The 25,091-nt window shown below is 37.0% G+C and overlaps 1 protein-coding gene across 1 annotated transcript in view; it reads right to left on the minus strand.

The window, feature by feature from the left end:
* BOD1L1 (biorientation of chromosomes in cell division 1 like 1) overlaps window positions 1-25,091 on the minus strand; it is an 823,932-nt gene that overhangs the window by 79,911 nt on the left and 718,930 nt on the right. The window lies entirely within an intron of this gene.

Below are 25,091 nucleotides of genomic sequence, written 5' to 3' on the forward strand. Positions count from 1 at the left end.
AAGAGTGAGATAAACTCTGTAATCTTTTTGTTTTAAACAGAATTAAAAATGAATTGGTATTTTCAATACTAATTTATCCCATTCATGAATTAGATCCCAACTACTTTTATCCACTGAAGTCAGTAGAACTGACAAATATAAAAAAGCAAGCGCTAGTCTTAGCAAAAACAGGACATTCTCTGTAGATTAAATCCCATCCAAAGTAGTTTGCTTCTGTGTTCACTTGGAATATCTAACTGTCCTTTTTTTTTTTTTTTTTTTTTTTTTTTTCCACAGCAACTCTGCCTCTATGCCTTTCTAGCGTTTGGAGAACTTGGCTTGCACAATAATTTGAATATTTCCTTGCCATATTCACAGTCAGCCTAAGCAATCTACCTGTTAGACTGGAAAGAGAGCTGGGTATCTCCAGAACTGTAGAACCAGTACTGATTATTTTCCAAACCTTATCCAAAGCTAATTAAATTGTTGATAAGAATTTTTTTTTTTACTCAGACAACTTTTTTCACATGTTTTTATTTCAAAATTGTTGGGGAAAATGATTTTTTTTCCCCTCTCTCCATTAGTCTTGATTTTTTATGCTAGAAATAAAGTGGGAAAATACTTTTGCTTTTCTCATAAATGCGTTAAAATCTAATTAAAAACACATTTTACTAAAAGAATAAAACACAAATGGAAAAGGAAAGGATTTGAACTCTTAAATTCAATGGGGAGATTTGCTTTTGTGAAGCCTCAAAACATCATTTTCAATTCTAGATTATAAAGTGATCCCAAAATTTAGGGAACTCATCAGCTGAAGGTCAATGATATATAGTTTCTCCTCTAGCTCTGTGAGGTGTCATGCCAGATCCATTGATGAATAGGAATTACCGGGTCTATTTCAAGACCAAAAGTATGCAACACTTACCAAAATCAAAGCTGTTGCATGTGTCTTGGAATTTGTAATAGTCCTTTTAAAAGTAGCGTAACAGAAGAACTTCTCTCTTGATTTGCACATTTCTTTGTTTAATAGAGAAAAAAAAAAAAAAAAGAAAAAAAAAGAAAAATTATGCCATATTCCACTCTTGCTTTTTAGACTTATTCTTTAGAATTTACAGACGAGACCTCAGTGTAGCACCACCATATTGTCCAACAATAATGAAAGGAAACTGACAGGCTCTGAAGGCCACTGCTTGTCCACTTCTTTTTTTGTTACTTCTGTCAGCGCCAGGACAGTTCAGCTTCAGAACTGTAAGACTTCATTAAATAATGTTATTTACAGTACAAAGCAGAAGTTCCTGTCTTTTATCTTTTCAGTAGCCACATTCAACTTTGTCTTAACTGTCCCTGTAATAGTGACACCTTTTTCTGTCTATCTTCCTTTCCTTTCTTCTTCTTTTTTTTTTTTTTTTTTTTTCTTTTTTTTTTCTTTCTTTTTTTCCTTCCCAAAATTAAGCTGTCTGGGTTTAAATAAAAAAGTGGTAACTCTTCAGGGAGAAAGAGTGTCAGGGAACCTGAACATTTGTGAACATTCTCTTAGCATCAGTGAGCCTCATTGTTTCCCTTGGAAAATAAGTCTCTGAGGAAAAATTGACAGTGAAATGAATTACTAAATGGTTTAAAAAGACCAAATTTCTACAAGACTCTCATTCTTCTTTTAATGATGATAAATCTGATGAGAGTGAGATACCAGAGAGCTCCTTTGTGAAAGGATGACTGGTTTTAGACACATTTTATTCCATTATTTTTATTTTTATTTTGTTTGGAGACAAGCAAAAAGCTGTTGTTGCTTTCTGTAATATTCAGCAAGGAACATATCAATAGCACTAATCTGAAGTAGTCCTAAGGTAGTCAGGATTTTCAAATAGCCTAATACACCTGGGAGCAAATGAAATTTGTTGGGTGGCACGGGGAAGGGTTTTAAGGAAGGTCTGTAGAGATGCTTTTCTTCCATGAATGTATTTTGCTTAGGGACTGCTAAGTTTTGTGAGCTTTTCTAATAGCTGTATTTATAGGCTGTATTGCAGCTCACCGCCAGACCTTTTATTTTTTTTTATTTTTGTATAATTTGCAAAAGAGACCTTGTCTTCCTTTCTGCAATAAGGTAAACTGTAAATCTGGCACTATCTTGGTGTCTCCCTCTGGTATAGTTACATCTGGAGCAGCTTTGTAATTGAATTATCATCTTCCATTAAGATACAAGCTTTGATTCCATCATCTCCTCAAATTAATTGACTTTTAATCATCATATTCATTAAACTCTAATATCATTATTTTTCTTCATTCTTAGAAGTGCCTTTGTCTTAATGTCCAGACTAGAATATCAAAGTAGAGCATTAAAGTTCTGGCTAAAACTTGAACTATTTTCCCCACACTTTCAGTGTGATTTGTTTTAAAATGAATTTAAGACACTTGCTTTCTTTAAATGATGAGACCAGAATAAAACTAGTGGCATGTGCAGAGGGAATTTTAAGATCTTAAAATGGCCTAAAAGATGCTCTGAATTTAGGCATAGCAGTGAGAAGGAATGCAGGATCATATGAAGGGGGGTTCATGATTAAATATATGCATGTAACTGAAAAGGATTTTGAGAGCTAAAAGGACTATCAGACTCGAGGTCATTTTCAAAGTCTTTATATTATGTAGTATATTGATGATCTTTCATGCAGTATTACTCCTGGGACCTGTTTTTCAATCTAACCCTTTCTCAAGTTGTCTGACCCGTATGTTGGAGAAACTAGATAGAAAAGGCTGGTTTTCTTTGCCTGCTGATAGAATAGGCTCACCAAAGAAAGTACAGAAACATGACTAGAAAGCTCATCCAGTTTCCCTAGGGAGAGGAGCAGAAGTATTTTCCTCCATTCAGCTCTCAGTGACATCTGATTTCTTTTCCCATAGCTGTTTGTTTCCCCATGTTACTCATGCTACTTGTCCTTGATGTGCAAAAATAATCTGCACTGGTATTGAGAGTTGAGCTGAAAATATTTAATAAGAGTTGGTAATATTTGTATCGTATATTGGTATCTACTGCCTTCTGTTCCTATTTTCGTCTATCTGCTATTTGCCTAAATTATGGTCTTTCTATACGGTGTAATACTCTACGTGATTCTTTTTCTTTGGGTAGAAGGTAGAATTGCTTCCTGAACTTGGTATTTGATTACTTTAGTCTAATAAGATCTCAGAGAGGGGGGAGAGAAAGGGGACACTCACTGCATGTTTATGACTGTATGGACACTACATGCAGCACGAGTTGAAGAGCATTCAGCACTTGGTGAGAGAAACACCGTATTTGTATCACAGTGATTGCAGATAGAAGTCTGGATGCATCTTTTGCACCTAACCATCCCCCGAGTAGCCATTTAAATATCATATGAATCCATAGCAATGATTTCATCTTTTAGATTCCCATTAAATACGCATGAGCTACTAGTGTTTTTCCTTTTTCCCTGTCCTGTCCATTGGATGCAATCTGTCTCTCTCATGGGAATATTCACCTCACTGCTCTGGATATTCACTCCACTAGAGAGACATCTCTCAGCAAAAAGGAGAAAGTTAAAAGTTGCTTTCTTCATTCAACCAAATCAGCTTGTGTTCATCAGGCAAATTTACTGCTGATACTTGAATAGCAAAAGGTGAATTACTGAACAGATTGACGTACCCTGAGGGTTAAAACAGATATAAGTGAATGGAAGTTTTATTAAGAGCACTGAGAGTTACATCTCTTCCCTCTGTTCCTGAGCCTAAAAGGTCAGAGAGAAGTTCTGTAGAACAGACATTGCTCATCAAGGAGTCTGTGGTTAGCAGTATCAAATTGCCAGGGAAGAAGTGTAATGCAGGCATAGCCTACACCTTTGCTTTGCAACATGCAACATATCTTGATATAAATGCTTTCAGTGTAGTGAAGGCAATGCCAACTACCATCAAAATAACTGAGAACTCCAGAAAAAGATTGTAAATATTTGCCATTCAGTTCAAGGCTAATGTGAATCTCAACTTTATTGTACAAATGTCTTAGACAAGAAGGAACATTTAATATTTGTCAGCAATATCTGGAGTAAGAAGTAAATAAAGGATAGTAAATAGTTAATGTGCTTTATTGGTGGTTCAGGGAAGTTCTGTTTCTTTCTGATAGTAGTTCTGCAGTCAAATTAAGACAAAATCCATGAATCTACATAAATTGTTTAAATTTTTCCCTTGAAAGCAACTTGTTATATCAAAAGAAGAGTTAATCTGAACTGCAATATGCAAGCTGGCTTTGTTGTAGCAAAAGTATTTGCTTTACTATGGCAATTATTTTGTTTTGGTCTTTTGTATGTGTGTTTTTTAACCCCCAAATGACTATACTGAATAGTTCTTGCACAATGTGCTGCACTCAGCCTACTGCTCTTGTGAAATAAAACAGCTTTTAAGGGCAGGAACTGCTGTGCAGCATGAACATTTAAACATTGACTGACCTATTTTCTTGTTCCTTTGCTCTCTGCTACTTCCTTTTTACAGCTTAGAGTCAAAAAAGAGAGTTAGGGAGATAGAGTATTTTTCGTAAGGTAGAGTAGCTACCTGGTCATTTTAATGGTGTTTTCTTTTCTTTTTTTTTTTTTTTTTTTTTTTTTTTTGCAAAGCACAAGATGAATACTTGCCTTTACTGAAACCCTGTTTTTAAACCAACAGTCCTTTTTGCATTTTTAACCACTTAGGTTAAAAAGACTTACAATACTAAAGGATTGAAAATGTAAATGGAATGTGTTAAGTGGCAAATTTACCTTCTGAATCATGTTAATTCTGGTCTGCTCTTTGGCAAAGGTAGCAGTGAATGGATGTGAAAGTGACATGTCAAATATAGGACTGTGGATGGGAAAAGAGCAGTGCATAAGAACAATGAGAAAGTCAGGGTAACATCTCAAAGGCATCCAAATAAATTAGTGCATTGTTGAGATTTGTTGAAAGGATAAAGCCCACATCACAAAAATGACTTGGGGATATGAATACAGATATTGCAGAGAAATAAATTTAGGCATTTAGATAGAGAAAATACAGATCAAAGAAAATATGCCCCAGATCAGATTCTCACTGATTCTCACACTTTTCTGTGTGCAGTCTGTCTGTATATATCTCTCTGCACAGCTACAGAGATAGAATCTCACACTCATTCAGCTTCATTTTACAGCCAGAGTACATTAGCTCTGTCATACCAAAGAGCCAGGATTTGTGTAGTTCTGGCTCCTTGGCCCTAGAAGGACCATAATAAGTGGTCCTGACACACAAAAGAAACATTGTGGGATTACTTTGGGGGCTAGAACACATATGGTTTCAATACTGTGATGCAACCTGAGGAGCATTTATTCTAGGCCTAAATATTAGCTTGTATTTGGAGACATAAAAAAAAGGGAAAAACAATTAAAAAATCATTTAATACACAATAGAAGTATAGGAAAGCTTTGCTGACCCCTTGTTCCTGTAATTTTATGCCATAGCAGGACAAAAAAATTAAAATTAATAGTTATGCTTTGTAAATACCTACAAAAGAGAACACGTCTTACACAAAAGGAAATAATTTTATGTAGCTACATGATTTTCCTTTATTGCTCTTTGGAGTCCAAGGAAAAACAAAATGAACAACTCACCCGGTCACCTATTCACACCCCAGAATCCTCCCTTTATCAATATAGATACCATTTTTTAAAATACTCAATAATTATATGTCATTTCAGGTAATATTCTAAAATTTTAAACATCTTTTATGCTAAAAAATCCCAAATCAATGCATCTGGAAAAAAATAATTTTGACACTACTGTTCTTGAAACTGAATACTTTGGAAAAACTATTTTGAGTGGAAATGTTCATCACCAGTTTAAGCGATATCCTAACAGGTCCATTCATTTCTACAAATTTAAATGAATGTGATGTAAAGTAGAGTAGGAAATAAACTGAAGTTAAAAATAATAAATTGGTGTAAATTGCAAGCAATTATACCTAAGTAAATCCAATTACAAGAATTAACTCTGTTGCAAGTGAGCAGTGAGTAAGATTACAAATTCAGATCAAAAGTTAATAGAAATAGTCACTAATTTAATTCTGCAGAGTGTTGATTTCCAGTGATACTGATGCTGTAAACCATGATTGGATACTATTCTTCATGGCAGGTGTGTACAGTAATATTGCAGTAATCCAGCTTTTAAAGCCTTTATAATTGTTCAAAAAGTTGCAAGTGTATGCTTTCTCAGAGCTGTAAGTTGCCCTCAGCAGTGAATGCTATGATTGCCACACTTTTTTCAAAACAAACAAACAAAACAACAACAGCCAACCAAGCAAACAGAATGAAGTGCAATAAGACAGAACTATATTATTATATTGAGTGTCAATGGCAAGGTTGTAGTACTGGGAGGGTCTGAGGGGCTGGGTTCAGGTGGAAGAGGTCATTTGTTGCTAGACACTACTGGCTCCATAAGAGACTAATGCAGGGCACAGCTGAGAGAAACTACAAAGGAAGCACTATGGTTGGATGATTACCACCCTGTTTTCCTGTGTTCCTGTACTCCCTGCAGTGGTATCTGGTAATCTGTGCATGCTGTAGTGCATTGCCTCTGCCATGTCTTCTTAAGCATTAGAACTGAAAGGTATAATGGAAGGGAGCACAGAGGCTGTGTAGTAACTGTACTATTTCAGATTGTTTGAAGATCCACTTGGAACTGATGTATTTTTATGAGGCCTGTAGTCCACAACACTCTTGAGTTCCAGTTTGACACACAGTGATGGGGATTTATAACTAGATACTTTGAAGGGTACAGAACAAATACTGAAGACAGATGGAGGAAGAAAGGCCAGGAGCCAAGTGTGTTGTTGAAAAAAATGTCTAGGAAGACTTTTTAAAGTACTCTTGGAAAATGGTACTGCTAAGAGACTTGTCTCAAATCTGTACATGAATATGAGAAAGAGGTGGTATAGGGGACTCTATAAAGAAGGGGTAGATATGCAATGTTGTCTTTGTATTGTCCATTGTGATGAGTTGACTTGTCAATGAACTGAGAAAAGAGCGGAGGCTAAACAAAAGGAGTGTGTCGTATTGGGTTTCTGCTTTATGTTTCATAGTCAAGAAGAAAAAGAAATCAATGAATATTTCTTTACAAAACTAGAAGTATCATGACATACTCTGGTATTTCATTCTAATGTGAACCACTCCTGAAAGGGAAACTTGATGGGATGCACGCAATCCTGAAGGTTTCTAGATTGTGCTGATGACAAGGTTTTGATGCAGGTAATGGATGAGTTTACAGGGGAAGTAGTTCTACTGTTCTTATAACTTGTAAATAGAAGGTGGTCCATGAAATCAAAGAAGGTCCATGAAAGGTGGAAAAAGGTTCTGACCACTTGGGAAGAATAAAGAAATGTTATGGCCTGCAGGCAGGAAGGCTAAAGCCTGCCTGGAATTGAATATGGCAAAGGTGATAAAGGATAATAAAAAAGGCTTTTTAAAATATATTAACAGTAAAAGGAAGACTAGGGAGAATGTGGATCCCCTACTAAGTGAGAGGGGTGTTCTGTTAACGGGGGATGCTGAGAAGGCAGAGATACTGAATGCCTTCTTTGCTTCTGTCTTCAGTGAAAAAGCTCTCCCTTGGGAATCCCAGACCTTGGAGGTTGGTGAGAGGGTCTGGGGAACGGAAGACTTCCCTTTAGTCAGGGAAGAGGTGGTCTGAAAGTGCCTAGGCAACACCAATGTTCGTAAATTCATGGGACGCAATGGAATGCATCCACAGGTGCTGAGGGAGCTGGTGGAGGTGATTGCTGAACCGCTCTCTGTCAACTTTGAGAGGTCTTGGAGGATGGGGGAAGTGCCTGAAGACTGGAGGGTAGCCAATGTCACTCCTGTCTTCAAAAAGGGCAAGAAGGAAGATCCAGGTAATTACAGGCCAGTCAGCCTCATCTCTGTCTGTCTCCTGAAAGGTGATGGAACAGCTTGTGCTGGATGCCATCTCCAGACAACTGGAAGAAAAGGAGTTATCAGGAGTAGTCAGCATTGGTTCACCAGGGGGAGGTCATGCTTGACCAAAATGGTAGCCTTCTATGATGTTGTCACTGGCTGGGTGGATGAGGGGAGAGCAGTGGATGTAGTCTACCTTGATTTCAGCAAGGTATTTGATACTGTCCCCCACGACATCCTTATAACAAAGCTGAGGAAGTGTGGGATAGATGAGTGGACAGTGAGGTGAGTTGAGAACTGGCTGACTGGCAGAGCACAGAGGGTCGTTGTTGGTGGTGCAGAGTCCGGTTGGAGGCCTGTAATTAGAGGTGCTCCTCAGGGGCCAGTTCTGGGTCCAGTCTTGTTCAACATCATCAGTGACCTTGATGAGGGGATAGCGGCCACCCTCAGCAAGTTTGCTGATGATACGAAGTTGGGAGGATTGGCTGACACACCTGAAGGCTGTGCTGCCATTCAGTGAGACCTGGACAGGCTGGAGAGCTGGGCAGTAAGAAACCAGATGAGGTTTAACAAAAGCAAGTGTAGAGTCTTGCACCTAGGGAGGAATAATTGCATGCACTGATACAGGTTAGGGGATGACCCGCTGGAGAGGAGCTCTCAGAGAGGAACCTGGGTGTCCTGGTGGACCACAGGTTGGCCATGAGGCAGCAGTGTGCCCTTGTGGCTAAAAAGGCCAATAGCATTCTGGGGTGCATTAAAAAGAGCATGCCCAGCAGGTCGAGGGAGGTGATCCTCCCCCTCTACTCTGCCCTGGTAAGGCCTCATCTGGAGTATTGTGTCTAGTTCTGACTTCCCCAGTACAAAAACGATAGGGATCTCTTGGAAAGAGTCCAGCGGAGGGCCACAAAGATGGTGAAGGGCCTGGAGCATATCCCCTATGAAGAAAGACTGAGTGTACTGGTTCTGTTTAGCCTTGAGAAAAGAAGACTGAGAGGGGACCTGATCCAGGTCTATAAATATCTAAGATGCAGGGGGCAGAGCGGCAAGGCCAGACTCTTTTCAGCAGTGTGTGGAGACAGGACAAGGGGAAATGGCCAGAAAGTGCAGCATAGGAAGTTCCGCACAAATGCGAGGGTGACGGAGCGCTGGAACAGGCTGCCCAGGGAGGTTGTCGAGTCTCCTTCTCTGAAGATATTTAAGACTTGCCTGGACACCTACTTGTGCAGCCTGGTGTAGGGAACCTGCTTTGGCAGGGGCATTGGACTCGATGATCTCTGGAGGTCCCTTCCAACCCCTACGATTCTGTGATTCTGCAAAATAAAGAGGAACTGACTGACATTATGAAGATTGATAGCAGCCCAGGTTGTAGCAACTTTGAAGTGTGAAAAATTCTGAGGTGAATATAGCAATGAGAAGCAGAAAAATGAACCTGTAGTCCACCAGTGTAAAGTGCACTACACTGTGTTTAGGGAACTACTAGCAGACCTACTAGCACTAGAGTACTAGACCTACTAGACTATTACTAAAGATGTCTGGAAGACCAAAGAGGTCCAGAAGAATACTAGATTAGGCTCCTCAAAGCACAGGATTGGTCTGTTCTACTATGCGGGAAGACAAGTGAGTGTGGAAGGAGGCAAGCAAGGATGAATAGGGCGCTTCTCACAGATCTTTCCTAATAAGATTTGCTCACAGATTCTTGTGTCATGTGGCAGCATCTGAGGAATTAGAATAAAATCAAGTTATGGACATGTAAGGAAACATATGGGAGATTCAAATGCTGTCTTCACTTCCTTAATTTGTAGATATTAAAATGAAGCCAGTTTCTTCTCAGAGGTGCACAGTGAAAGGGCAAGGGGGAAAAGATACAAGTAAAATTTCAACAGAATATAAGGCAAAACTCTTCACAGTGAGCGTGGTGAAAGATCAGACCACTTTGAACAGGGCAGCTGTAGAATCTCTGTCCTCGGAGATTCCTGAATCTTGACTGAATTTGACTCTGAACATCCTGATCTAACTTCAAAGCCAGCCGAGCTCTAAGCAAGGTGATGGATGGGATAACTTTCAGAGATCCCTTCCGGTATAAATTATTCAGTGGTTCTGTGGTATCTGGCTGATGCTCTGGCTCTACATGATCATGGAACAACCTGCTTTAACGCAACAAATTCACAGGAGTACACAGAGAAAGGAAGCAAGATTTTATGAGGCAGGTACAGTCTGGTACCTGCAATGCCTGAGAGAGATGGAAGGACCAGGAGGAGAGAAGAGTGAGCCTTTCAGAACAATCTGGCTGAGTTAAAGGAACTAGAAAGATACCTTTCCTCTTGTTTGTGATCAAGGGAGTACTCTCAATCAATCAGTCAAACTTCTGTGAGTTCTTAGGCCACTGAAAGTTCTTTCATGAATTACTTCTTTAAATGTACTTCAAAGTAGATTAATAAGAAATATGAAACTGGAATAATTTCTGGATTTATTGGAATATAAAGTTATTTTTAGTGACATGAATCCACTTGTATCTTAAAGTCTTTTATCAATTTATTCTTATACTGTTAAATGCTCAGTGCATAAATATAACAAAGTTAGATGTATATTATCTAAATCCAAATATCCAATATCTTTATTTAAAAAGTAATTATTTCCCAGCACAGCTGCTCTACAGAGAACGCATACCTTGTATTTCAGAAGAAAAGTGCTATATAATGTTTAAGCATGGTTCCATTTATATTTTATTTAATTAATGATTTGTAGGTTTTTTCAAGTTCAGGAACAACATCTTTTTTTTTTTTTTTTTAATATTACTTTAATGATTAAGTTAATGAAAACACATGTACAGGAATATACTCTTATTTCCAATGAGAATACAAGAACTCACCTGTGAAACTATAATTATCATTTTTATTCTCTAAGTGAAAAGCCAGCTCTCATTTTCTGAACTATTTTTTTCTCACAGAATAATAAGATCACAAAACCTTAGGATGAAATATTGCATCGCTTAGACATAGGTCTGAAATGGGTGCAAGTAATTCTGCGTGGGCTTCTTCAAACCATATCCACAATCACAAATATTACATTTTTTTTACTACCCATTCCCAAACACTAATAGGTAAAATCTGAATAGAAAGTTAATTTCTAAAAATGGCTTTGATACCAATCTTCAGCAGAGAGTCATAAAGCTTAATAAGCACTAAGGGACTAATGTGTCATTTGGTCCAGGCTCCTCTCACAGTGGGCCCTACTGGGGACATAAAATAGGTATATTCTGGTAAATAAACCTGCGTGTCAAACATAGCATTCTAAATGTATCCTCAAAACAAGGAGTATATATTTGTGTAACTGAAACAATTTTTCTTTTTTTCTTTTTTTTTTTTTTTTTTGTCCTGAACTGATCTTCTTTTAGTATAGTACATATATATATACATAAAAAAAAAATAAAATTCTACTGAAGTAGATTAGGAATTCACAATTTAATTTAATAACATTGTGTACCTTATATCTGAAATTATGGGATAAATGACTGTTATGTAACAATAATCACGTTATGCTCAGGTAACTTTCCTGGTCAGTGGTCACAATACCTTAATGCTTCTTCAAAAACTGCCTGAGAAGAAAATTCTGGGAAAATTTTTTTAAGAGATCTCCCTTGTTCTTCGTGTATGAAGTTGGCTCAGAAATTAAGGTAGCTAATAGGAAACTCCCACAATGCTAACTATAAACATATATGTCTGAATCTGAATTTAAAAGGGTAGTATTTTCTGCAAGATCATTTAATTTTTCAGCTGCTGTAACAATCTGCATTTCTCATGTGAAAAGATTTATTTCTTCTCTACAATCAAAATTCAAAACATAGTTTTTGGTTCACAAATAACCTGACTTATGCTAAAATATAATTGCTATTTCTTACATAATGACTATTCTCTACAGTGTATTCCCTGCAGCTCAGTGCATTTCTTATGCTCTCAGGAGCTTCAAGCTTCTTCTACCTCTGGATAAAACTTAAAGTATGTTATAAAATGCATTATAAAAATGCAGTTTGTCAAATGCTTCTTTTACCATATGACAAATGTTTTTACACTAATATGTGGTGTATATATATATCAGTATGTACTGAAAACTGAAGGGGAAAAATATCTAGTTTCTTAATTTTTCACTCATAAAGGATCTACTTCAACTCTTGTTAAAATCAAAGAATTTTTTTTTTTTTTTTTTTTTGATGGTTATTGAGGTGTGGGGAAAATGGATTAAGGTTTTCAGTAGGATGCTGTCAGGTTTGGTTTCAAAGCAAAGCTCTCTCAGTTAGGATCCATGGCTGAGATTCAGAATAGGACAGGTGAGTGTATGGGATGAGTGTTTCTTTTATTTTTTTTTCTTAACTTCTACAGATTGCCTCTTGGCCTTGGACAAATCGCCTAGATTTACTGTCTTTAACATATTTATTAGACAAAAGAGTTGCCACATTGTTTGTATGAGTGGTAAGTAATCCACCATATACCAAAGTTGAACTCATTTGTAGTACTGTATCCCATGTTAACTCAGCAAACACTGTTTAGGTGCCAGTATTCTTTCACTGCAAAAGATATTCTGAAGCAGTGCTTCTGGAAGCTAATCACTTCTATTCCTATAGCTTGTCTTTTTTAGAGCGTAGCACTTAGTCCATTCCATTCCACCATCTCTTGCTTCTCACTAAAACTGACCTCTTCTCTATTCTTCAGTCTGGAAACATAAATCCAAAATGAGACTAAGAATTCAAGCATATAACAAGTGCATCAGCCATTATGGCTTTTCCCATATCTTGCATCTTTACACTTGTACCCTAGGATATTATGTTTTTTCTTATTTGTTTCTTTAACTCCCAACAGTTATGGAATGCTCTAGATACACTTGAACAGTTTTGTTGTTTTTTTTTTTTTAATGCCAATATCTGATCATATTAGGAGAGTGTGTACAAACATAAACTAAGACTGCTTGTTCACATTGAAGTGGCATAGCCCCTGGGATCAAGATAAACTATGGGGTCTTTTTAAATTTTTTTATATTCTTTTCATTTTCTTAAGAAAAGAGAGACTAAAAGGAGCATAGGCCTGTGACTAATTGGGTCTTGTGAAGTGCAACGTAGAGGCTAATTTCTCCTTCTCAGCATTTTGTACAACCACACACAGGGAAGCCACAACCTGCTAAGTTCCTTGGGGCAAGGGTTTGTCACTTTCATTTGTCTGAAATACAATAAATGCTTCCCTGGCAAAATTTCATTGACTTTCACTGTGTGTAATAAATCATATTGCTCCATGTGAGCTTTTCAAAGCAACTTTTAAAATTCAAATTTGCTATCAGTTTCCATGGAGAATGATAGAAGTAGTTATTAGTCTCAGTGAGCATCTGTTAATGCTGCCACACACAAATATAATATCCACATTAGCATCTTCTACTTTTTTCTAACATTTCTAACTTCTGAAACATCTGTTTGAGCTATTTTTCTACTTCCATGTCTGCTGATCCATTGAAGTAGAGAGAGGTGAGCAAGCAGATTGAAACTTCAGTTTGAAATATATTAAACAGGAAAAGCTCAATGGGGAAACATCTGTTGAAGTGAAAATATCTGTGCAGCACTGGAATTTAAAAACTGAGGAATAGGAGGATAAAGCTTTCAAATAGTACTTCAAGCATTGTTTGTATGATTTTTTTTATAGCTGTTATTGGTAGTTCAAGTTCAGTATGGGTCAAGAGAAGTGGAGTCACTGTCTCTGAAGGTGTTCAAGGAACGTGGTGATGTGGCACTGAGGCACATGGTTTAGTGAGCAATATTGGTGATACGAGGATAGTTGGAATAGATGATTTTAGAGGTCTTTTCCAATCATAATGATTCTATGATTCTATGAACATGGCACAATACACACATTCAGAAAATATGTGACTTATTTCATTGGTGTCTAAGAACGGAATGTCTTCCAGAGTTCAAAATTAGTGGACAATTAAATGATTTATAATACTTTTAATATAAGCGTCTACGTGGTACTTATCTCCTACACTGTAGTTAGCCAGACAAAGAGTAGTGTCTCTCAGGTGCAGAATGCATGTGAGAAGCTAAGGACTGGAGATATTTTGTATGTGAATTTTGGAAACACATTAAGGAACTTGGCAAAGACATTGCCAAGTTGTGAAGGAATGGTAGGGAAATGCTGAGAAAGCCTTGTTTAGAGGCAGCATCCAGGAGGACCTGCAGAAGGAGGCTGGGGGAGACTGGGGCTAGAAAGAGCACAGAGCTGGACTGGTGGAGCTGTACTTGAAGCCTTCAAGACCTTACTTCATGGTCTCTGGATTGAGCTGTCAGTAGGAAATCTGTATTACCAGCATTCACATGCCTCCACTGCATGAGAAGAAGGTGATATCATGGTTCTGCCCTTTCCTAATTCAGGCTTCCTTCCTGTTTCGTGCTTTTTCCAGGGATACAAGCAGTTCCTGTGATCTGATGTGGGGGAAGCCTTATTCCTGTGAGTGGCCTCGTGAGATAAGTGGTGAACCTAGCTAGAAACAAATGTATTTAGAGCCTAGGACAAGCATTTTGTTTAAAGGTATTGATAATGGTCTCTTTGCTTTGATCTAATGACTACATCAGAACAGTTATGTTAAGGGAACGGAACCTGAAATTACCCCATGACTCTGCCTTCTGCTATTGCTATGGAAATAGAGCCACAGATGAAGCAGGAACGTACTTACCTAAGCTGGGAAATGGGCTAACATCTTTGAATGTCCTGTTACTTTTAAAGTACCTTTCTTTTCAAGATTATTAAACCATCATAATTTAAGTACCTACAATTTCCTACCTTCTTCATTTATTGGTGTACATGTATGCCTTCTTGGTCACCAAAGAATATGTTAATTTTGAGATGAGCTTCTTGTTTTGATGATTTAAATTCAGGAATATTTACATTGCCTGAGCAAGAGTGTAGTCTTTCCAGCACTCATTTCTGTTAGAAATGGAGTCAGCAGCCATCTGTTTAATTTTATAAAATGTTTGGATTGAAGTTTAAGCCAATGCTTTTAAGCTCTTCACAAAAATACATTTGCCACTAGAATCTTAGACTGAAGAAGCAAGCTTAATTTAGCCTATTGTCCTAAACATATGATGTGTTAAAAATATCTATACAGAAAGCAAAACAGAGGAGCTACATAAAACTCTGGTATTTATAGAAAATATTATGCTAAAGAGTGATTAGCCATAGAAATAACCAAATTAAATTGTTTTTCAAGATTCAGTTATTCTTCTGGGTTACTACTAGAAGCTTGATTTAGATTTTAAGTGTGGTTTGTGTCACTTCTCTGAGGGAAATAGGAACAAAATTGCTCTACATGGGTGTTGTGATTTTACCTTACTTTTTGAGCTCTTGTGAGGCTCAAGGGAGTTAGAGAAAAAGACTTGGGTTCTCCTCCCCTGCTTCTTGTTGAGATCATTTTGAACTCGATTCAGGCATGAAAGAAATACTAATCAGTCTTTTATACCAGAGAGAAACTCCCAGGAGTATAGTATACATGTAAACTCTCTTATAAATATGAATATCATTGCTTCCGAGAAAAAAAGCCACATGAGGTAAGGAACTTATATTCCATCTTTCAAGTATGAAGATGAACAAAAGGTTTTGCCTGAAGTATGGAGATTGCGTAAGCCTGAAAAGCCAGTTCTACAGTTTAATCTTGAGTTGTTGCTATTAGGATTTTATGGTAGGTAGATCTTTTTTTTTTTTTTTTTTTTTTTTTTTTGTGCATAAAAGATTATTATCCTGAAACTTCTGTTCCGCGTTCCCTGATGGGATTTTTATTCAATGGAATAAAAAGATTTTTCTCTGCTCTCACATGAGAGAGGTTTAGCCATAGTGAACAGGGCAATGGGAAACAAAATAGAAAGCTTCCCCAGAGTATTTTAATACAGATTCATTCTTTCATTCTGACAAGCATCTGAATCTGTGAAGAAAATCAAAACTCTGACTTTGCGTATCCTGGATATGGCCTGGGAGTTGTACTATATGGTCACCAGCTGAGCTCCAGAGCTGAGCCTGGCTCATGCCATGAATGAAGGGAGTCTCTGAATCTGTGCTCTCAAAAGGAATAATTTTGGTTATACTTCCAAGTGAAACCTGCTAACAGAAGGTCAGTGTTTATTCTGCATGCCAGATATTTTGCTTCCCATTCTCAGATACGCAAGTCCATGCCTATATATTCCTTTTTAAAGAACTCCTGCACTGGTTACAAGCACATAACTCCTTTATTGTGGGCTCTCCTAGGCTCCTGCAATGAGAAAGGAATGACTGACACAAAGAGAATATGAAATTTCCATTATGAAATTTTCTATCATGGGTAAGGAGTGAAACATTCTTGAATGCATCTGATTTGCATCCAGAAAGCAGAAGCACTAATAATACACGTGTCAAATTAGTGTTAGAAATAGCTGTGAAATGAAAAGATACAAAGATGGTATATAAATGTAGGTGACCTACTAATGAATAATGTGGGAAGAAAAGACTGACAAAGTGTTAATTGATCTGTCAAATCAGTGATATAAGTCAGTTGCATGGAGGAAGAGAAATTAGTCAGTGTAAATTACGTAGTGACCGTCAAAACATCAGAAAGTTCACATTCCTCAAACAAATGACAGATAGGAGATAAGAACAAATTAGAGGGGAAAAAACGAATATACCATGTCTGATTTATTGCTTGTTCCACGTAACTAGTAATGGTTGTTCTGATGATGCCTTTTAATGCCCGTTATTAGAAAAAAGTATTTGCAGCATTTATGTACCACAATAATCCTGAGTTCCATCTGTAAGTTTTCACAGCTTCTCTATAGAGGAAACCAATAACATCTATGATGTCTGATCTATATCTTCCAACACTGAATGTCTAGTGAGTAGCTGAACTGAGATAAAAAATGAGTATGAATCTGAGGTCAGTAGGAGCTTTGAATTCCTGTATCTTTGTTAAAAACAATCAAACAAACAAACAAATGGAGAAAGAGAGAGAGAGAGAGATTTCACTTTACACTTTCATACATACTTTATTACAAAAAAATAGATAATAATTTCCTAGGATGAGTTTTTTGTTTAGCTTTCATTCTGAAAAGACTGTTTGCATCTATTGATAGGATGCTGAAAAACACAACCATTACCTTGGGATTTAACAGGCATGTAAGTGCCATGAAATTACAGTGAAACATTCCAGCCTGTAAGAGGGAAAAGGAATCTCACATGTGGCTGTAGTCCCATGATTTATTCTTAGAAACAAAATGAAATGTTGAATATCTTTTCTTTTAGCAGTTATGTTTACATTTCCTTTATGTTTTAGGTCATAGCTACATCAAATTTTTTCATACTGTTTCTAAAGTTGAAATTAATATTTCACTGTCTTGAAATGCATGCACAAATTCTCATTTTTGATGATAAGAAGTTATATGGTATTTTGCCCACTAGAGGGTACCCAACATATTTCCAATCTTGCAATAGGATGCATCAGAGGCTAAGAAAGTAATTAATATCAGATCAAAATATTGTTATTATATTTTCAAAAAATACCAGTGTCTATTTTTTATATAACAATTTATGAAAAATAAATTGGCTTTCACTGTCTGGAACAAATCAGTTCCTCCAACTATAAAAATTCCAAATCCAGTTTTGGTGTTAATCTCTAAAACTTTGTGGTGTAGAATTTAATCTTATTTAAATACCACAGCGCTAAATTTGGTGTCGTTTGTATTTCCGTACCTAATTTGTGACAAACCCTAAGAGGAAACAAAAACAATAAGGTCTCAAAGTATTGCCAAAAAATTACTTTGGATCTTTTGTCAATTGTATATGTAACAGCACTGTTGCTGCAAAGCCCAGTTATGTTTGCCTTTGACTTAAGAAGGGGGAATTGACAAAGTTTTGTCTTCCAAGCATTTAATAGACCTTTTCTCAGTCCAGAGAAATTACTTGTGCTGTTCTTCAGCACTAGTGAAACAAAATGTGTCCTTCCTATGAGTCTTTGAAGTGCACAGGTTCTGAAATGAAGACAGTTTCAGCCCAGATTCCTCTTGCAAGTTTGAAGCATTTTAAAAGATAATCAAATTCAAGCAGGAACTGGCATCTCCTCTTAGATTTATTTAATTACTATTTCAACCAACTAGAAAAAGTGTGAATTTATGAACACTTGAAATCTTTACCAGAGTGGGACTTAAAAAGAGGCATATGTGTTACTTTTACCAGAAGTTAGTCAGTGTAATGTAGAAGTTAGTGAGCGAATGGGAGTGAAATTCTTCAGCATACTTTATCAAGGAATCAGATTGGACCTCTGTGGCTGTAATGTATGCTGAATGTAACACATGATAACGAGCATGTGTTTTGCAGTTATCTTGAGAACATTGTTCGTTGGATCCCAGAGAATATGCAACACAAGCATTTTGGACAGAAAGTTTTATTAGATGATGATTTAAAAAAAGAATTTAAAAACAGACATTTGGAAATAGTTCTTCGTTACAGCAGAAATCCACAGATGACTCTTCTGCAAAGCTTTTCTGATAGTGTTTACTACAAAAAGAACACCTGTTCCAGACATTTATTTCTGATTTATGTGTTTTAAAAGTGTTTGAATCAGGGAACCTCCATCAACTGCCCATCTAGATTCTACCAGTACTCCGGAACAGATGCACTTCTGAAAAAAAGTGCCATCAAATTTTCTTTTATTTGTATTTGTCTTTGGGTTTCACAATTCTTAACTGCAAATAGAAACCCCAGCTCTTGCAAAGGAAGCAATAGTGAATTTATTGGTTTTCTTTTCCATCTGTCTTTTTAACCTGAGATTGCTTCATACTGATTATAAAAACACATATCGTGATAGTGTCCTGCAGAAACAAAGAAGCAAACAGAAAAAATCACAGTAATTAAGCTAAGTTTCTTGTGACACTCCCTCAAAAAACAGTAAAGAAGTAAACACTCCAAGACTAGCTCAGGTGAGAATAGGACAAAATTCCTATTTATTCTAAGACAGTTCGAAGTATTTTGTGCTCAAGAACTTGTGAGAGTCTATTACTATCAAGGACCTTTAAGTTTTACAATGTACCAAATAACATAAATGCACAGTAAGAAAATGTGCTTCATTCTTCTTCATCTAAAAACAAAATGACTTATTTTCTTTGTGCCTGGTGAATGTCATTATATATGCTCATGGCTAAATATCTTGTCTGAATTGACTTCCAGTAATTCAGTGTACCTCAGTGCAACATTTTAGCACATCACATTCAAGTTATTATCTGAAAATTGCATATTAGAAAATAAGCTTGTCACTTGCATTATCATATAACAGCAATTAGTCTTACAAAAAGAGCTTATTTGAAATGTATAATGTACATCAATGAATAGATCCTTGAATTCCTTATGAGATAGCCAGTGACAAAAGATCCAATTCCTGGTGAAAGCAGCAAGTACATTGTCTTTGACTTCTGTGAGAATTGGGTTAAGTTCTACAGTTTTCACTGAATAGAGCAAAACGCTAAAATTGTTAATTGCTGACGTTCAGTAGATCCCAAACAAACTTGGATGAGTTTCATGCATGTAGTCCTATGGGATCTAAAATCCTTATATGGGATACAAAATCCTTATTTGGATTTTGTACATATTAAATCAAATACCGAATGAAACTTGAAATCATATACTTCAGCCTGCTTACCTTCCATTCTTTTATGCAGAAACAATTGAGACACAGTTTTAAGATGATTTCATTATAATTCTTCAAGGTCTTTGTAGTCAAAGGCACAAAATTTTACTTGTTTTGATTTTTAACCCTTTGTTAACTCTCTAAAATAAGAAAGATATTCTAAAATGCATATGCATGAGAACATTTCATCACACGTTCCTGCAGTGAGAGAGGAACTGCACTCAGATTTTTTGCACATAGACATTTTAAGTCTGCATGGCCATGCACACGTTTGGGTGTTCTACTTTCTAAGCATAATGAAGACATCTGAGACTCAAATTATTCCCAGTAAATGTTTTGCACTCCATCCCTTCTGGCTACTTGTTACTGCTCATATTCAAGAGGATGACATTCCTCTGCAACCAAAAATATTGACAGCTCAATCCTGAATACTCATTGCTAGGATTTGAGAAATGTAGCATTCTAGTATTAATGTTAACTGTATTTATTTATTTTTTCCAAGGTATTTATCCTACTTCAGTAGATGAATATATTTCCACTAAATACATGTATACAGATACAGGAATAGCAGTCAAAAAATTCCTCTGAACTTGGGTCCTAATAAAAAATAGTTTATTTCATTCTTTTTAGGATAAAAAATTACAGCTGCAGAGTAATATTCTATTATCCCGTCTTTCTATTGATTTGCTAGCCGAGATGCAGCACTACTGATATGATGCTGATACTCAGTTCCTGGGAGGAACAAATTTGCTTTTAAACTTCAGCACGGATATGCCTGGATTTCTGCTTTATGCATTGCCAAACTCCACCCAAACTTTCTTTCCTTTCAGGAAGAGTCTTGTAGGGTGTATCCTGTGAGTTTTCCTGACACATGGCATGGGGCCAGCTTCTTCTTTCCACATTAATCTCTTCCTGCTGGAGTGCTATGTGAGTGAGGATGACAAACAGTTCATTCTAACAGAATTTGTTGTAGGAAGTTTACTTCCTGTAGTTTAGTACATAATATAGTGCATATATACCAGAACGGCAAACTTTGTTCTACCTCAAACCTTGAATCTTGTATATGGGTATAAATAAGCAACTTAAGCATTGGGTAACTTTGCCACCTTTTATTTAATTATCCTTTTCTCATTGGTCTTTTTGCTTTTTGCCATATGATTCAGACCTATTTTTTCCCATTCCATTCTTCCTCTTCCATGTTTACAATAAAGGTTTCTTTTCTGTACACTAAACTTCATCCCAGATACTTTTAGTCTCCTGAGGTTTCTGCTTGTCACTCCTGAACCTTCCCTTCTCTGAGCCTCACAAGATCTTCCTATCATTCATCTTATTTGTAACCTTGAGTTTCACCTAACCTCCCCACCCCAGTGTATGTTTATAAATAAAACAATGCTGAGGCAAATATATACAAAGTGATAGAATAAACAAAGTGATTGCCAGATAGCAAACTTCCTCTTTACTCTCAATTTTTTGTAATGATAGATTGTGCCTATTGCATTTTTTTTAGTTGCTAGAGTAAAGTTGGGGAAGGAACAGTGAACATATTTGTACTCTGGATTTTACTGTGACTTATGAAAAATAAAAATAATTTTTTTTTGTTACTGCAAAGAACAAAAGAAAGAAGTTGCAGAATTTTCGACAGTTTTTCCTTGATGATTGCTGATGACAGTCTCTTTTGTTTCTTTAAATTTTTATACTTTATGGGTTTTGGTATGTGTGTTATTTGTTTTGCTGGCTTGTTCAGTAAGAATGTGGGGCAAACAAATTCAATAATATTTAAATAACTTGCTGGCTTTGTTTTAACAGAACTTCCAAACGTAAAATCTTCTGACTGGTGTGTGTCCGTTATCCATGACATAAGACTATCTCTTAACTTATCTCATGCACAAGGCATGAGCAAATAATATTCATATGGCTTACATTTTTCCAGCTTTGAAATTTCTTTACTGCTAAATAGTACATGGAATTCTTTCATCAAAATTGCATTCATTGAATTTTTTTTCTTATGCAGCACCTTAATCCAGATGCTTAGATAGTGTAATACCAGAACACAGAAATAATTTTAGAAAATTAAACTTTTGCCAGGGTTCCTTATTTACATTGCATGCATATAGATGCATAAAACCAAGGTGTTACCACTGAGTACTAGCAGAAAATAAATGATCTGAATGTAGAAACAACTGTACTGTAGAGACTCTACTGAGTTAATTCCTTTGGAAGGGTTGAGAAAAATATGTATTGTCTATTTTTCAAAACATGGGATGTTGGAAGACAAGAATTTCAAATGCTGAATGTTATAAGAGCATAAAAATGTTCTAATGCAGAAACTGAACTGTGAAAGAAAAGTTGCTTTATGAAATGAATGAAAAATAGGCATGTTCAGTTTCACTGATATTTATAAATCATTGGAAAATATTTTTAAATGCATCTGTTTCTCTGAGCTGCATCAGCTTTAGCTGGATACTCTGTTAACCCTCTCCCACCTTGCATTTTTCTAACCTTTGATTTAACTAAGTATTGATTTTTAAGTGTAATATCTGATATTACTATACCCTCTTGCATTTTTAGAAATATGTAGATGTTTTATTATTCATAACTTCCAAAGTAAAATCTGAGAGCAAATGAACTGTATATGCACAAGAGGATTTTGATCAAATGGGTTAACACAGATGAGCTATCAGAACTTTGAGTGTTTAACCCCTTTCTAGAGGTCAGATGAAGGCTGAATCAGAGGCTTGAGCTCTTTAACAGTATCCCCATTAACTCTGCTAATGGAAATAAGAACAAAATGATTTTTTTCTTATTGAGTTCCTGGTGTGGCAGGAGATGCAACACGTCCTGTCCTCATTTCTTATATAGATTTTGAGAAAATGGCTTTTTCGTAGAATCATAGAATCATAGAATGGCCTGGTTTCAAAAGGGTAATGATCATTCCAACTCCTAGTTTCAACCCCCCTGCTATGTGCAGGGCCACCAATCACTAGATCAGGCTGCCCAGAGCCACGTCCAGCCTTGCTTTGAATGCCTCCAGGGATGGGGTATCCACAATCTCTTTGGGTAACCTGTTCCAGTGTGTCACCATACTCTGGGTGAAAAACTTCCACCTAATATCTAATCTAAGCCTCCCCTGTTTAAAGCCATTCCTCCTTTTCGTATCACTATCCACCCTTGTAAACACTCATTCCACCTCCTATTTTTTCTTGGTGGGTTCTTCATAAGTCTGCTATAAAAGAGATTGTTCTGCTAGGATTTATGAAGAACAAAGAATCATCTGTGTCTAGACAACAAACTGATTCTTCTCTGAGGAGAACAAAATAAAGCAAAAAGTCCAAGAAATCAGACTCATAGAATTTTTTGAGTTGGTAGAGATGCATAAATGTCATCTAGCCCAACGTCCCTGCAATGAACAGAGATACCTACAGCTTGATCAGTTTGCTCAGAGCACCATCCAACCTAACCTTGAATGTCTCCAGGGACACAATATCCACTACATCTCTGGGCAACCTGTGCCAGTGCCTCGCTGCCCTGATCATAAAAAACGTATTACTTTATATCCAGTCTAAATCCCCCTCTTCTAGTTCGAAATCATTTCCCCTTGCCCTGTCAGAACAGACACTGCTAAAGAGTCTGTCGCCTTATTTCTAATAGGCCTCCCTTTAGATACAAAAAGGCTTTTCTCAGGTATCAGCAGAGCCTTCTTTTATCCAGGCTGAACAGCCTCAGGACTGTAAGCCTGTCATCAGGAGAGATGTTCCAACCCTTGGCACATCTTTGCGGCTCTCCTCTGGCCCTCTCAAACAGGTCCACATCTCTCCTGTACTGAGAACTCCACATCTGGAGACAGTACATCAGGTGAGGTCTCCCTAGTGCAGAGTAGAGGAGTAGAATCACCTCCCTCGCCCTGCCGGCCACAGTTTTTTTGATGCAGCCCAGGATATGGTTGGCTTTCTTGGCTGTGAAGACACGATACTGAGTCATGTCCAGCTTGCCATCCACCAGTGCTCCCATGTCCTCTTCAGCAGGGCTCTGCTCTATCCTTATATCCCTGAGCCTATACTGATAGTGGGAGTTGCCACAACCCAGATACAGGAACTTGCAGTTGTCTTCGTTGAAACTTACAAGATTCTCCCAAGCCCACTGCTAGAACATATCTGTCTTCCTGGATGGCATTCTATCCTTCAGGCTTGTCGGTTTCATCAACCTGCTTGTTGTCATCAGCAAACTCGATGAGGGGACACTCAATCCCACTCTCAATATCATTGATGAAGATATTGAAAAGCATTCGTCCCAGTACTGGCCCCTGGGGGGACACCACTTATCACTGATCTCCATCCAGTCATTGACCCATTGACTCTCTGCATATGATCTTGCTCTCAACATTCCTTGTTCCTTATCCATGGAATGGTCAATCCATTATATTCATATCTTTCCCATTTAAGTAGATGTTATTGAAGTCCAGATAGATTACATCAGTGGCTTTTATCCACTGATGAAATTATGCCATAGAAGGGCACCGGGTTGGTCAGGCAGGATGTTCCTTTGGTGATGCCATGCTGATTGTCTCATATCACCTCCCTCTCTTTCATGTGCCTTATGTAGTCGAATGGGACATCTTACAGGTTCAATTTCCAGTTTAACTTCCCTGACAGAATACTGCATTTCTGTACATATGCATTTCTAAGGTTGTATTTTTAGTAGCTTTTTCTCTGAATTTTGATTTCTTCTTCCTTTTTTTTTTTTTTTTTTTTTTTTTTTTTTTCACTATCTTGTTTTACCTTCAAGGAAAACTGGAGTGTTTACAAGTGAATGAATTGTCCATATTTTTATATCTGTGGCTGTGGCTATGCCCTGCAGGTTTCACTGAGCTACATTTTGCAAGGGCTCTCTGCTTCTTAATATTTCACAATGTAAGCTCTAACTCAACATCTTTATTTTCCTTCTGGCTACATTTCCTTCTCTTCAGTTCCACTTGCCCACCCCTTTTCTTTTTGAATCTATAGTCCATCATCAGCATCTTTTCTGCAGTCCTATTGTTAGTAAGGTAGCTGAAATAACTGTCTGATATTTATGTACATCTGGACATATATATATCTATCTGTATTTCTGTCCTGTTTACCATTGGACCCTCTGCATACTTGGTTTTCTGTATACCACCAAAACTACTGTTACATTTCAGGAGGAGGGCAACATTATCTGATGCAGCTGCAGCCTTCAAGTCTCTTCAGATTAAATCACATTAATTTACTGCAGGATCATTATAAAACCATTCACGGATGCTTGTATACTCAGAAATCACATTTACCAGCAGAGTGAATGGATGAATGAAGAGGAAATTACAACTTTCTTCTCTGAAATCATAGGCCTCTTCCACTTGAACAACAAGAGAATTTCTATAGCTGGGGGCTATTGGGAGTCACACACTAAAGCTCCACATCTTTTTCTATAAGAAACTCAATACATGCAGAATTTCAAATATTATTGAAACTCTGATCTCTCTTGGGAGAGATTCCTATAGAAAATTAC

This window comes from Tympanuchus pallidicinctus, unplaced genomic scaffold (genome assembly GCF_026119805.1).
Source record: "Tympanuchus pallidicinctus isolate F22 unplaced genomic scaffold, pur_lepc_1.0 scaffold2, whole genome shotgun sequence".
Taxonomy (NCBI): Eukaryota; Metazoa; Chordata; class Aves; order Galliformes; family Phasianidae; genus Tympanuchus; species Tympanuchus pallidicinctus.